The sequence below is a fragment of the Coloeus monedula genome, assembly GCF_965178545.1.
Source record: "Coloeus monedula genome assembly, chromosome: 4".
Taxonomy (NCBI): Eukaryota; Metazoa; Chordata; class Aves; order Passeriformes; family Corvidae; genus Coloeus; species Coloeus monedula.
In genome coordinates, this window is record NC_138784.1 from 54,665,712 (window position 1) to 54,680,674 (window position 14,963).

The 14,963-nt window shown below is 39.2% G+C and overlaps 1 protein-coding gene across 1 annotated transcript in view; it reads right to left on the minus strand.

The window, feature by feature from the left end:
* The window catches only part of LOC309572097 (V-type proton ATPase subunit S1-like), a 49,269-nt gene that overhangs the window by 17,094 nt on the left and 17,212 nt on the right, over window positions 1-14,963 (minus strand). The gene's annotated exons all lie outside the window — the stretch shown is intronic.

Below are 14,963 nucleotides of genomic sequence, written 5' to 3' on the forward strand. Positions count from 1 at the left end.
ATACCAAAAGAACTGTATGCTTGCATTTTCTCAATTTGCTTTAACAGGGACCATCAAAATCTTCTTTTTGCAAGATGACCTTTAAAAAATGACACTTGGAGGCTGCCATGTGCTCAGTGCAGGGCAGATCATGCTTCTTTCTGGGGTTTGGCTGTGCCATATCAGAAGCCACTCAGCACTCACACCCCAGCCAAGTATCCGCACATTTCAAATGCTTTTTCTGAAACTGTCATTTCATATTCCTTCCCATAAAAACAGATCAGTTTTCCTCCATGTTTTCTATTTGATGTGGCATCATGGTCTCACTATGGATAGTATCACCACCATCCCTGCTAATATATCCATTTTCCTGAAGGATAGTGCATCACGAATCTGCAGTGCAGGCAATCGCACTGCTAAAGGTCAGCAATTTGAAAGGCAAGCATTAGAATTTGGTATAACTGTAAAAATGTTCTTTGTGGTGTCAACTTTACAAAATCACACATGCAGTGAACAGAAATATATTTGACTGGACTTATTCATTCACCTGTCAGGGGAAGACTACAGTATAACAGTGTTTTAAACTGTCAAAATCTAGAACATTAAGCAGAGTTACCAATTATCTCTATTTTTGAAAGTTTTAACTGTTTACATTTTTATGATTTCTAATGTTTTGGGGTTTTGTTTTTTACTTCCCCTCTAGGCTGACTTGTGGCTGCTCCAGGCCACAAGGTTTGTTTAAGGCCAGGTTGGATGGGGCTTAGAGCAACCTGGTCTAGTTGAAGGTGTCTCTGCTCATGGCATGGGGATTGGAACTGGATGATCTTTAGGGTCCCTTCCAGCCCTATTTCATGTACTTGTACAGCAACTGTAAGCCTAAACAAGACATCAGAATACATTTCAATAGCATAGTATTTTTCTCAGAAGAATCCTTGACTCTATTTCCCTCTATATTTTCCTCTACTATTACTCTGATAAAGCAGGAGAAAAAGAATGCACAGAAATGTGCATTCATTTTTTAACAATGATTACTATCATTTTGGTGCCTTGCAAGACATATGACCAACCTTATTGTCTCACATTAGTATCTGATGGCTTCCCTGTTGAACCATGCACACTTCTACCAGCAAGCCAAATGACTTGGCAGCTGTGACAATCAGCTTGTACCTGGTGTTCTACATCACTCAGGGTTTTTCACAAACGCAAGGCTGGGACACGAATGTTAATGTCAAAATGCACGTCTTACAGTAAGAGGTAATGATGTCACTGTAAAACATCATGTTCTGTTTTATAACTAATAGAACTGCTGTGACTTGTGGAGGGCACCCAAGTCATGAGCAAGCACTTCAAGATCTTCGGTTAGAAGAGACAATAAAACTGCAGTATTTACTAGGCTGCTCAGTTCAATGGCCTGCATAAATACAATCTGCAGTATCAGCTCACGTACTTATGGCTGGATGTGCTTCTTCACAGGCCTGTCCCTTAGCAGCACTGGGCTGGATAAAAGATCTCTTGACAGTCATTTACAGAGAATGGAACTACTCTGTGCCTCCGACACTGAGCAGAGACAAGAGAGTTAGCAGGGACCATGCAAGCAACAGAACCCAGAGCAGGGTGTTGTGATGTGGCACTTGTGAAAACCACTCCACTTGAAAGGTTTCGAAATAAGGCAATCTATGGCACATACCTGCATGTCTGTAAATGTAGTCCAAATTTTCTGAAGAAATACCTATTTCCTGTTATTTTCTTGATACAATTTTCAATGGATTTTTATACCAAACTTTTTCATCTAACTTAAGAAAGAGCAGGAATTTTAACTATAAAAATATCCTGATTTTAGAAAGTAAAACAGAATATGTATAAGCTGGAATAGCAGCTGGAAGGAGCTACTACACTTAATTCACCACCTTAAATTTTAGTTAAGACAAATAACCCAAACAAAATTATTTCAATGAAAACAATGTATTGGTCATCAAAAGTGTTAAAACTAACTTACACCTTTTTAGTAAATCAGACTTTGCAAGCAGTATACAAAAGAGAGAAAAAGAAATGTATTAAGAACTTGCATTGTAAAACAGAATTAATCCTGAAAAGAATCTACCAGATGTATCATTCAAGGAATATTTGCTGATGCAAACGTCCCCAGGTTGAGCATTAGATTTTGGGCCCTGTTTCAGGCAATTCTGCCGTAGAGATAAAAGAAGCTACAGATTTTGCTTAATTTTTAGACTGCTAGGGGAATACCCACTTCCAACTGGTTGTTTTCCCCACTTTCTTATGTCCATATGTAGAATTCAAGTTGCTATGGGAGATGTGAAAAAGGATAGAGGAGTGTCAGCTGCAATAAAATGGAACAGATACGCAGTGAGAGTTGTACAGAGGTTGCATGGAGGTCTGGTGGGTTACTTAATTGAAAAATGCAGACAGCAGCCAAAATGTGTTACTCATAGTGCTGGGAGAGTTGCCAGCACTGTTTGTCCCAGATGTAGGCTAGTCACAGGGAAATTAAAAATCTGAAGACCCTTAAAATTCTCCCTTTTTCTACTTAATATTTTGATCCTGCAGGATTTAGGAGGATTAATCTGCAAAACTGGCCAATAAATCTAGCAGCTTGGATCTCTTTGACAGAGAAGTTACAAGAAGCATTTTTTTCACAGAAAATCGACAAAAATGTTTTTAACTTCTACTCTGCTTTCTTGCACTTAATATCCATATAATTTTTCTGACAGTAGGGTATGTAAGCTAGAAAGTGTATATATAGAAATGAAATCCACATCAGAAAGTCTAGACAAAGCTATTCTCAGAAATAATAGCCATGCTTTTTTTAAGATTTCCATGCTTTTGTTTCTCTTGATAAATCTTTCTTCCTCTTTCAAGTTTTTCTCAAAATAGACATGATTCCACCAAAACTTAGTTAAATCTCCCAGTTAATACACCTCAGCCAATGTCATCAACTTCCATTTCACAACTTCCTTCTCTCCTACCTGTCTCTAGCCCATCAACTAAACCAAAATGAGACCAAAGCAGGCAATCATTCCCAGAAGTTAGGTGGAACTACCACCTCTGTGTCTGCTAGTTATGGATCCTTGTTACAATGCTTTAATATGAAACTTTGCAAAATGGAAATTTATAACAAGGATTATTAAAAAACAAACACCAGCTTCCTTCCAGCATTCTTGTGGAATTGCTTTAGCAGCTTGATGTCCATTGCTGTTCCAATATCATATCCAAGCTTCAGTGCCAGATAGTGGCAAGCCTGGCTGCGGATTTGGTTCAACCACAGTCAGTTACTCCTGCTGGAAGTTCACATTCTGAGAACTGTGGATCAGGAGCAAGGAATATTTTTAGGGTCATAAGGAAATCATGTATTGGGGAGAAGGAAGTAGTTTTTAACAGTGAGGAGGCACAGCAGAATCCAACATTCACCTTCCAAAAGTTCTGCTCAACATAAGGCAAAACACCCTCCCTGTTCTGTTGCAGAATTTTGCAAGTGATTTGGCTGAAAGCCCCAGAAGAAGAGATATCTAGCTGTTAAAATAACTGATGTTTAACTTTCATACTGTAGTGCACTAAAGAGTATAATGTACTTCTTCTGATTCATTAAATATCAATTTAGGAAATCGCTCAATTACTTGGCCTAAATCAGAAATCACAAAACAGAAATATAGTTGCAGTGTTTCAATACAATTGTAAACACTGAGGCTTTCATAAAACAAAAAATACAGAACAAGGACAAAATATGCCACGTAACATCAAATTTGATGTCAGGCATCACTTTATGTACAGCTTTTAAAGCAACGCTTCCACCAACAAATTAAAAAATATGCCTGGGGCATTTTGTCAGGAAAGGGATTAGTTTCTTGCCTTTTTTCTGGTCTACCAGTGACGCTAAGGACAAATGTCACACAGCAGCTCAGTAACAAAGATTCCCGTGGGAAGCTGGAGAGAGTTGGCAGGCTGGCATGGTTCAGAGCAGTGCTACAGTACTAGGTTGGATCCCAGCAGAAACAGTGACTGTCAACCTCACCCAGGGCAAATTTGCCTCTTCTCTCACAGCATCCCCACCTAACAGTCCAGGGGTGCACTGGCAAGTCCCAGAGCTCTCCCACCACTGCCTCTAGCTCTGCTGTACTTTACAGGGGTCTGACCATACAAGACTATTTTATCAAGGGATATTAATACCACAACTTTCTTTTATCAGTCAATTTTCTAACTAGACAGCTTTCTAAAAAGAAAGATATCACATATTAGTTGACTGAAATCCGTTTCAATTTAAAGTTGTCAGCTAGCAGGAATGGGTAATAGGGTCCTGAGAAAGAAATAAGCTCTGTGTTTCAATACCAAAACACTGCATTAGCAGTCTGTTAACCTTTTATTGACACACTGGCTACTTCTTAGCTTTGTATGCTTAGAACTCTAATGTACAAACTTTGAAAAGAGACTTGCATGCAATTCCAAGTTCACAGATTTTTATGGAAAAGACCTTAGATTTCATAAAAGTAACTTCAAGAGAGAACATTTCAATATCCATCCCTAAAGCAAAGATACATTCCTCTGCTAAAACCATAAATATGTTTGAAAATTCTGTTAAGAAATTATCATACTTTATGCTAACTTTAGAGGCATGTGTGCTGCACTTAGGAGTTTAAATGGCTGCATAGGCTGACAGTTAGACTCCGTGATCTTAGAGGTCTTTTCCAACCTTAATGATTCCATGGTTTTGTATACACAGTGGCTATGTATGAATAATGATGGCCCCTCTTTACTTTTACAAATGGTTGGAAATTATTAGTTGATGGCTTTGAGCAGTCTGATACTTCAGGGGATCACATTCAGGGTAAGAGTTAAAAAGTAGAGAAGAACATAGCCACTACATGCATAAATATAGCAGATCTAGAACAGCACAACAAAATGTCTTCCTACTACAAAACACTGAATTTCCAAAATCAAAACCTTCTGTGGCACTACATAAAGAAAGTAATTTTTTTCAAGAAGTTTTGTAAAGTGAAAAGAAAGACAGAATATGAAATTTCACCGGAAATGAAAATGAAATAATCCAGGTTTCTTCTAACTAGTCCTATCTGTATTACAGACTGGATGGACTAAAACTTAGGGCTTTGTTATTTTGCCATCAGATCTCACACTTCCCAGGAAATGTGACCTGCATTTACTGATTAAGAGCAAAATTTTATGTCGTGTTGGTAAAGTGTGTCTTTGTTCTTCTAACGGCCAGGTCTCTAGCACAGACAACAGAGGCTGCTGTACAAAACAAATGATCCAGGATACAAATTTTTTCAATGCATGGGGCATCCCTGTGACTGCACCAGCTTGTTTTCTCACAAGCTTTAGTTCAGTTTCATATGAATGCAAGGAAGACAAGAAGTACTGCAGGTAGATATTTAGCGTAAGGCAGTTCTGACCACATGCAGAAGCCACCCAACCATACAGCCACATATCTCTCAGCTCCTGGCTTTTCAGCCCCAGGTATCTCATGGGTGGATGCACATACACTGTCATCCTCTGGATAGATGTACTCGTTTCCCATTTCTAACCCTTTGCTTCCCTAAAATGGGAATGTATATCTCCCTGTGGAAAAGATCATGCCTGTGGGCTTTTGTGTCTGGAGAAGGCACTGAAGACACAAGTCTCTGTGCTCACCAGCAGCAATGAATGGGGAAAGGATTCAGAGCTCCCAGAGGCAATTTGCAGATGCTTAATCACATGGTTCTTGAGAATCCCGCCCATTTCACTGCACTGAAAGTAGGGAAGACTGCACCAAGCTTGAGCTTCCACCTACCCAATCTTCAGCTGACACAGTCACTTCTCCTGGTGGATTTCCTGGCTGCCAGCAGAACAATTACTTATGTGCAGCAGTTTTTTTTTTTTTTTTTTTTTTTTTTATGAGGTGGCAATTATTTTCATTTTTAGAGGTGGCAATTCTACAACAACCTAATAGGCAAGCATAAGGAGGAAAGTCCATGAGCTTCTTACAGTGAAGCTTTGCTTACTCTGTTGACTGCCTCTTCTGGCTCTTGGCCTTTAGTTAAATAAGTTACATATTACCTTTCACACTCCTGTCCCAGAGAAATGCTATGTCAATATCCCAACCTTCCACTGCCAAGACATAAGACCAGCTAAACTGTGTGAGGGCAAAGCTCACAGCCAGAGCTCCTGATAGTAACTGGCAGCTGAAATAAGGAAAGGGTAAATACAAACAATACTTGTCCTAGGATGCCCTCTTTGACTTCTGTAATCTTTGAGTTAGAAAGCTTCAAGGCTGAAGGTTGCATTCAAATTAACACAGGTAATAGGATCTTCTTTCCATCCATCTTTCCTGCCTTTCTTCCATTAGTTAGTTTATGTAATCACTGAAATCTGTGTGCTTTTGTCATTCAAAAATAGTTCACTTTTTTCTTTAAAGGAATTTGCTTCCCCTAAATTCCCATGTTATGGTCTGAGTGGTGATTGCCATGGATATTTTCCAGAGAAAATGAGTAATATTTCCTGTTCAGCCTGTCCATGTAATTGGTGGTTTTACTTATTATTTCCCTCTTGAATTTCCCTCACTTTTCCTAGCTGAAATGTTTTAATCTTGTAGCTTTACTGTATCCTTTGGAGATGGGGTGAACCACACATGTGCTATTCCACTGGCAGACTTGCACTCACCAAGGGCTTAGTGAGCTGCCATGTGCTGCTTTGCCCTCCTCCTTTCCAAATGGTGGGCAGCACTCTGCTTGCTATTCATCCTACTGCTGACTGCTGGGATGTTCTAAGAGATCTACCCACATTTGTACTGCAGTCCCTCTTCTGAGAAACAGCAGCCACTCACTACAGCGTAATATGTATATTTAAAGTTTTCCTTACATGTAACTTTTCTTTAGACTGGATTGTATCTGTCTTTTTATCACCAGTAATGCAGTGCTGTGAGTGGTTCCTCCAACTTGTCAGTACATCAGCAAACTTCGGCACCTTTGGATTTCAGCCCCCTTTCCATACTAATGACTCTGCTGAACAGCAAAGGCATCAACATCAATCCCCACAGAATCGCACTGGCAAATACTCCCCACTGTGAATATAAATCCTTTATTTTAATTCTTTCCTTCCTACCTTTAAATTTTTTATTCCTGTTACCAAATAATTCTACTTTTTTACCCTTTTTACTCTAGCAACAGTCACTTTTACTTGCACATCTTACGCCTCTTAGAGAACACTGAAACCACACTGTATTTTCTTCCACATATTTATAACTACAGTTTCAACCATTTTTGTCAGTATGGAAGGTAGGTTTCCTGGTTGTATTGCTCCAGACAGAAGGAGCTTGTTCTCAAGCCCCATCTCACACTTGAAAGAACCTGCTCCTCTGGGATGAAAGCTAAACTATTTTATAATTTTCATATATATTATAAATGTGTAATTCAAAAATTGTACATTAGAAATCATGATGAAAGTTTGGCAGTTTCTTTAGTTTAAACTTAGGTGAATAATACATGACCTTGATGATATGACACTACTAATTTTATTGATCTATTCTAACGCCAGCTGAGTAGCAGCAAAATGTTTTGAGGCTTTGACTATTGACAAAGTGCTTGAAGTGAGAACTTCTCTATGTTCTACCACAGCAATGATCAACACACAGGACATTGGGCTTTGCATTGTCACTCATTTTTCTGAGTTCCTCTTTTTTATTAGATCCAGTGCTCTCTGAAAGAATTCCTGCCTGTGTGTTTTTATGAATAGTTTTTGGGTCTTGTGCACATTATTCCTCTGAATCTCTTTAGGTCTGCCATATGATATTGCACTAAATTTGCAAGAATTTATATTCCTTTTAATTTTCTGTATCATACAGTACCATGCTTTTTGAAGCATGACTATTACTTTTAATAGCCTCACCTCTTTCACTCTGTTAATTATGACACAGTTTGGGATGCTTCCATGTGGGGAGGAGGGTGTGGGGGAAAATCCTTTTTTGACACAGTTTGCCCTTTTATTATGTTGTGTTAAAACAGTTTGTATTCCAGATATAAACAGTGTCAGTCAACATAATTAGTGGAGATTATTGGACAAGTTATCAAATCACAGATAGATGGATTATTTTAATCCTTATGTTAAAGACATATCACTTGGATGCTGTGTTCAGCCTCAGTCTTCAAACACTGTTCTTAGAATAGGTCTCCAGAATTCTCAGAATATTTATCTTTGTCTCCTGGAATCCAAAGCTCCTTCAAGACACAGTATCAGTCCTTTACAGCTCTATTCTGTCACTCCAACACTTTCTTTACCCAGGCATTTTCTTTCCCTAAAGTGTTTAGCATGCCTAACCAACATGTCATATAAATACACTTTTTTACAGTTATACATTCCATTTATTCTATCCTATTTTACCCATATACCTTAATTTCATTTTGCATTATTACATTTATTACCTCTGCTTATATATGACTGTAACTTCTAGAATACTCATCGCAATTTTAAAATACTTATATTTTACCAGTTTCTGGGGTTTTTTTTGTAAGAAACATTTCATCCTCACCTGTGTCCTTCTCTACCATCCCACTCCTCCACCCCAGTTTTCTTGGTCCTTAGCTTAAAATGCAAAATAAATACAACTTTCTGATTTGATCTATATGGAACATCTGTACAGGTTTCATCTATGCCTTAAAAACTTAGCATTTGAAAATAACGAAACTGTCCTGATCATATAAAAATAATAGCTTAGTTCCATGCTGCCTTTCATTCAGCACTGAAGTGCATAAACATATATATATATAAATATAAAATTTAAGGTAAATCCGTAAAAATATTTAAAGTAAGTACATCTTAACTCACCCTGGTGGAAAGTCTAGACTTAAAGGTAAAACACTAGTTTTCAGTTATTTCTCTGAATTCCCCACTAACACATGGAATGAATCATACAGAATTGCTAACAAGCATCTCTCACATCTTTATCATTCAATTTGGAAACTAATTTAGCTAAATGTTTGTTCATCTAGAGTGACAACTAACTGGCTTCAACCTGCCTTAAGCAGTTCTTTTGTAGTTATTTAAAAATACTCTACCTGTGTCAGAAAAAAATTCTCAAAACTGAGTTAGCTAGGAAATAATTAAATGTACATGCTTCATCTACAAGTTAAAGTTTATGTTTTATTATAATGCCATTCATTAAGTGGGGAGAGAAGAGGACCAAAGGATGAGGAATTCCTTTTGCTTCTTTTTTTAGGCTGGAAACACTGATGCTTTATTATGCTATGTCAAACTACAGTTGCTCCTTCAAATATAAAAATACAAGACTAAATGAAAAAGGCAATTCCTGTATTCAAGGATGTGTGAGGATATTTAATCTACACCCCAACTCCTGAAATGGCATTATAAGCATTTTTCTAATGTTTTATTCACGGAAAACCTCACGTTATATAATGTTTGAGTATATTAAATGGTCAAAAGCATTCCATTAGCCAGAAGCTGTGAAGTCAGCAGGGTGGCTGTTGCAGCATTTAGTCTCCTCAGAGTGCTAAACTGAACAGTCAACAAAACAGAGGGGAGCTGGATGTAAGTGGAAGATGCAACAGCAAAATACAATGCATTTTAAAAAATGCCTTAGACAGAAGGCAGAAACAAAGTAAACATAACCACAAGCACTTGTCAAAGCAGATAAAAACTTTTCATATTCTTTTCAGCTGGGGTCCACATCAGTAGCACCTGAGGATACCTCCAAGAGACATTTTTAAGTGTCAAAAGTAACCACTTGTGTGACAGATTCCAGTGTTACTTCCAGCTGTATGAAGTTCCTATAACTCATACTGCTTGGCTCTGAGTGGTATCAAAGACTCAACACACAGAAACACCAACCAGAGCAGACAGCCTGTAGAATGAAGGAGTCCAAAGCTGATGATAACTGAAGCTCCCTGAAAATGGCAATACAGAAAATTTAAACAGCATTTCACAATGCATCTCTAAAGAGTGGAGTCAACAAAATGAGTATCAGCTGGGATGTAGCCATAAATTTCCTTTTAGCAATATGTGGTCCCTCAGCATTCGATCTCACTGGGAAAAGATAACAACTGTAAAACTGTCTTGCAGTTTCAGAAGAAAACTAGCAAAAATGTTACAGGGACACCTATGAGGATTGGAAGTATGGGGAACTTGATGAGATTTATGATTTGAAGCATATCTGTCTTTAAATCACCGCAGCCTTTTTAACTTCTCCAGTTACAACAGCAAGGTAAAATTATGCATCACAACCATGAGCCAAAAAAATAACCAGAAGAACGCACAAGTACAGAGGTGACCTTGATCAAACTCCCCAAGAACACAGAAATTCACATGTTCATGAGAACTCCTGATGAAAAAGTAGAACAAGGACTGCAGGGGGTTTGGTTCTCATGAAGAAAAATAAGCTATCAAATGATTTTCAAAGGGAAGGAAAACCCTGGCCGGACACTCCTGACATCTTGGGATAAATTTCTGGTTTTTAATGGAAAAAAATATGAGAAATGTTGAGTGAGAGCTGTCTGACTATTATGTACATGTCAAGATCTAACCTAAGCGTGATGACTGCCTTTAAGGGTGCATTTCATCTCATCCTGCAGTGGTCCCCTACTAAACAGTCAGAAGGATCATACCCTAAAAAGTACTTGATTGTGAAGAGAACCCTGGCTGATGACTTCAGACGCAGACATACAGACTTCACTTGCCCAGAATTAGGTGATACAAATCTCTCTCTCAGCCAGAGAGATCCCCGCTCAGCTAGACCTACAAGGTAAAGCATTTGAGGACAAGAGCCACAAAACTCAGCAGTTGCTTTGCTGGAGGAAGGCAGCTCCTTTATGAGATGGTAGGAGGAATCATCAACTGGTTAGTGAAACCATTTTGGGTAGGTCACCAAGTGGTGTCTCATTCAGAGTCTTAATTCTGTCTTCCAGCTTCAAATCATAGAATCATAGAATGTCTTGAATTGAAAGGCACATTAAAGACCATTTAGTTCCAAGCCCCTTGCCATGGGCAGGGACACCTTCTACTAGAGCAGGTTGCTAAGGGTCCCATTCAGCCTGGCCTTGAACACTTCCAGGGATGAGGCATCAGCCTGTTCTGGTGTCTCACCACCCTCAGAGGAAAGAATTTCTTCCCAATATCGAATCTAAACCTACGATCTTTCAGTTTAAAACCATTCCCCTTTGTCCTATAACTACATGCTGTTGTAAAAAGTCCCTCTCCAGCTTTCCTGTAGCTTCTCTTCAGGTACTGGAAGGCCAGCAATTAGTTCACCCTGAAGCTTTCTCTTCCCGAGGCTGAACAATCCCAGTTCCGTTAGCCTTTCCTCACCGAAGAGGTGCTCTAGCCCTCCAATCACGCTGAAACTGGAACAGAATGAGAATCAGCCTGAACAAATCTCCATCATGCACTGGGGTAATGAACTGATAATTATGATAGCCTAAAGGTATCTGTGTCTGCACTGACTAAACTAAACAGCTCTTGCTCATCAAATCAGAAAAGACGCTCAATCATAGGTGAGTTTTGCTCATTAATTCACTTTCCCTGAAGCCAGTACCAGCCTGGAACCTTTTCCAATACATGCATTTCTCACATTTCTTTTTCTATGCTTGAGGCAATGGAAAAACAAACGAATATGTCACTGTGATGCTATTAGGCCACAAACAGCCCAAGAGCAAGTAGGTAGAGCTTTCAGAAGAGAAGCATCCCAAAACCACCGGTTCTTTGGGACCTTCACTGTACAAAATTAATTTACCTAACTAGAAGGAGATTACCTTTTTTTCTAAGTGTAATATCTAAAGCCAATTTCCTTCTTCACTAAGAATAAGGCCACTAGTAAAGGCAAATCTTCCATAGTGAATGATAGCTATGGAGTTTACATAGTGCATTTGAAAATCATTCTCAACATGATTAAAGCCTTTTACTTCTTATATATATTGATCTTGGCAATCACTGGGGAGTGATTCTGTAACTTCTAGATCATGCAATATAGTCTTTATGGTTTAAGCAAAGGGAGTTAGTACTTTCACTTATGGTTATGAAACAGTTCATACCTTCTGCAGTTCAAGCACAGCCAAAGATCTGCAATACATACCAAGGAGAGGTTACATGCTAATATACAGTGATGAACCCTCAGAAGTACATTCTGCTTTGCCTTTTATAGCTCTGTACAGAAGTTGATAACCTTGAATGCACTGAAATAATTTAAAGTTATTGTGAGGGGACAAAAATGCTTCAAATGTTTTTATATAGTATTGAATTTATACAATCGAGAAAAGTTTAAATTGCTTGATTTTTAAAAATGTAGAACATCTTAAAATACATTGCTTTAATTATTTAGAAGTGCTTCAGCTGTTCAAACTAAGTTACTTTAATTTAGACTGTTGAAATATGCATAGATTTAAAATTCAAAAAACTTCTAAAATTGATAAAAAAATTCCTTCTCTTAATTCCAATTCTTTCATTAATTAAAAATATTTTTCATTCCAATTGTTCTAAATGCAATTTTCAGCTAAGAATGCCCATGCACCTTTGATTTCAAACAGTAAAGAGCCACAATAACTAAGTAATTTTTATTTTGGATCTTTGTTAAAAAATGAAATAGGAAAAAAAGGCAGATCACATGCTCTGGACTAATATTCTGTCCTTTGCCACAAAAGCACACAGTACACAGAATATCAATGTGAGCTTGCCTCCTCATCCTACTGTTTTTTATTCTAAGTTTGGTGTTCAAAATCCAGTCTCTGAAAATGAATTTCACAGGGTGAATTTCTGAAGAAAGTTCTCGTTTTTCTTCAGTAGAATTAGCCTTTGTCCCAGAGCCTGAAGGGACTATTGTGATCACCTTGTTGGATAGTCAGAGGTTCAAAATTCTGCCTCCATGCAAGAACCCATACTACTTTTGAATACAGAACACCTTTGAGGGGCTCACCCACTACTGGCTTAAAGAACATTTATGAAGTCCATTTATGTGGCCTCCTACTCTTCTTTCAGATAAGATAAAGGGACTTCCCTCCATACCCACTGAACACAGGTTTTCTTGGTTTTATTCTTGTGATAAGAATAGAAGTGCATTTTTCATTGTGCTCCCTCCTGAAAACCTTCCAGCCTCTCAAGATCCTGTCAGCATGTCTCATGCTAGATCTAGACAATCGCACAAATGTCTTTCCTGTTGCCTAAACCAAGGAAAGGCAGATGAAATGTTCTCTAAGCAACTGGCTGACGTTTCATGATTGCTAGCCGTTGTTCTTGCGGTAGACTTTAACTTGCCAGATGTCTGCTGGAAACTCAACACTGTGAAGAGGCAGTCTAGGAGGTTCTTGGAGGGTGAGGAAGACAAATTCCTGACACAGCTGGTGAGTGAGCCTCCCAGGGATGGTACCCTGCTAGACCTGCTGTTTATGAACAGAGAAGGGCTGGTGGGAGATTTGGTGGTTGGAGGCTGTCTTGGGCAAAGTGACCCCAAAATGACAGAATTTTCGATTCTGGGTGAAGGGAGGAAGGGGGTCAACAAAACCTCTACCTTGGACAGTCCTTGATAACAAAGGAGTCCAGGAAAGCTAGACATACTTTAAGAAAGAAATCTTAAGGGCACAGAATCAGGCAATCCCCATGTGCCAAAAGATGAGTCAATGGGAGAAGAAGACTGACCTGCTGAACAGAAAATCAGAGAAAAAAAGAGTTGATGACCTTTGCAAAAAGGAGCAGGCAATTCAGGGAGAGTACAAGGGTGTCATTAGGTCATGTTGACAGAAAATCAGAAAGGCCAAAACTCAGTTAGAACTCAATCTGGCAACTGCTGTGAGACATAATAAAAAGTGTTTTTATAAATAAATTAACAACAAAAGGAGAGCTAAGGAAAATCTCTATCCTTGGATGTGGGGAAGGGGGGCGGAACTTGGTTGAGGAAAGGATGAGGAAAAGGCTGAGGTACTCATACTTTCTTTACCTCAGTCTTAAACAGCAAGACTGGTTATCCTCAGGGCAACCTGCGCCCTGAGCTGGTAGATGGGGACTGGGAGCAAAATAGAACCCTGCAATCCCAGAGGAAGCAGTTAGTGACCCACTGTACCACTTGGACACTCACAAGTCTATGTGAGTAAAAAGGACCTGGAGGTGAACATGAGCCAGTGTGTGCCCAGGCGGCCAAGAAGGCCAATGGCATCCTGGCCTGTATCAGCAACAGTGTGGCCAGGAGCTAGAGCAGCGATTGTCTCCCTGTACTCAGCACTGGTGAGGTCACACCTCGAGGGCTGTGTCCAGTTCTGGGCCCCTCACAGCAAGAATGACATTGAGGGGCTGGAGAGAGTCCAGAGAAGGGCAACAAAGCTGGTGAAGGGTCTAAAGAGCGAGTCACATGAGGAGTGGCTGAGGGAGCCAGGGCTGTTCAGCCATTAGAGGAGAAGGCTAGGGGGGACCTTATCACTCTACAACTGCCTGAAAGGAGGTTGTATCCAGGTGGGGGGGTCAGCCTCTTCTTCCAGGCAACCAGCAATAAGACAAGAGGAAATGGCCTCAAGCTGCACCAGGAGAGGTTCAGGTTGGACATCTGGAAGAATTTCTTCACTGACTGGGTTGTCAAGCATTGAAATAGACTGCCCAGGGAGGTGGTGGAGTCACCATCCCTGGAGGTGTTCAAGAAATTACTGGATGTGGCACATAGTGCTACGGTTTAGTTGACAGAGTGGTGATCAGTCAAAGGTTGGACTCAATGATCTTGGAGGTCTTTTCCAAACTTAATGATTCTCTGATTCTATTATCATGTTAGGAGCTCAGATGTGTTATCTCTGAAACAGACAGACATATTTCTCTCAAAGTTGCTTTTTTTAGGATTCAGCCCTAATATTTCAAATGTTTCTCTTCTTAATGGAAACGATTTTGTTTTCCTCAAGGCAGGACTGTCTTCCATTTATTCACATTAAAATTAAAAATTGAATACTTTTTGATTGCAACCTGTATGTCATACAAAAAGATAACTCTGCATAAATAACTATTCT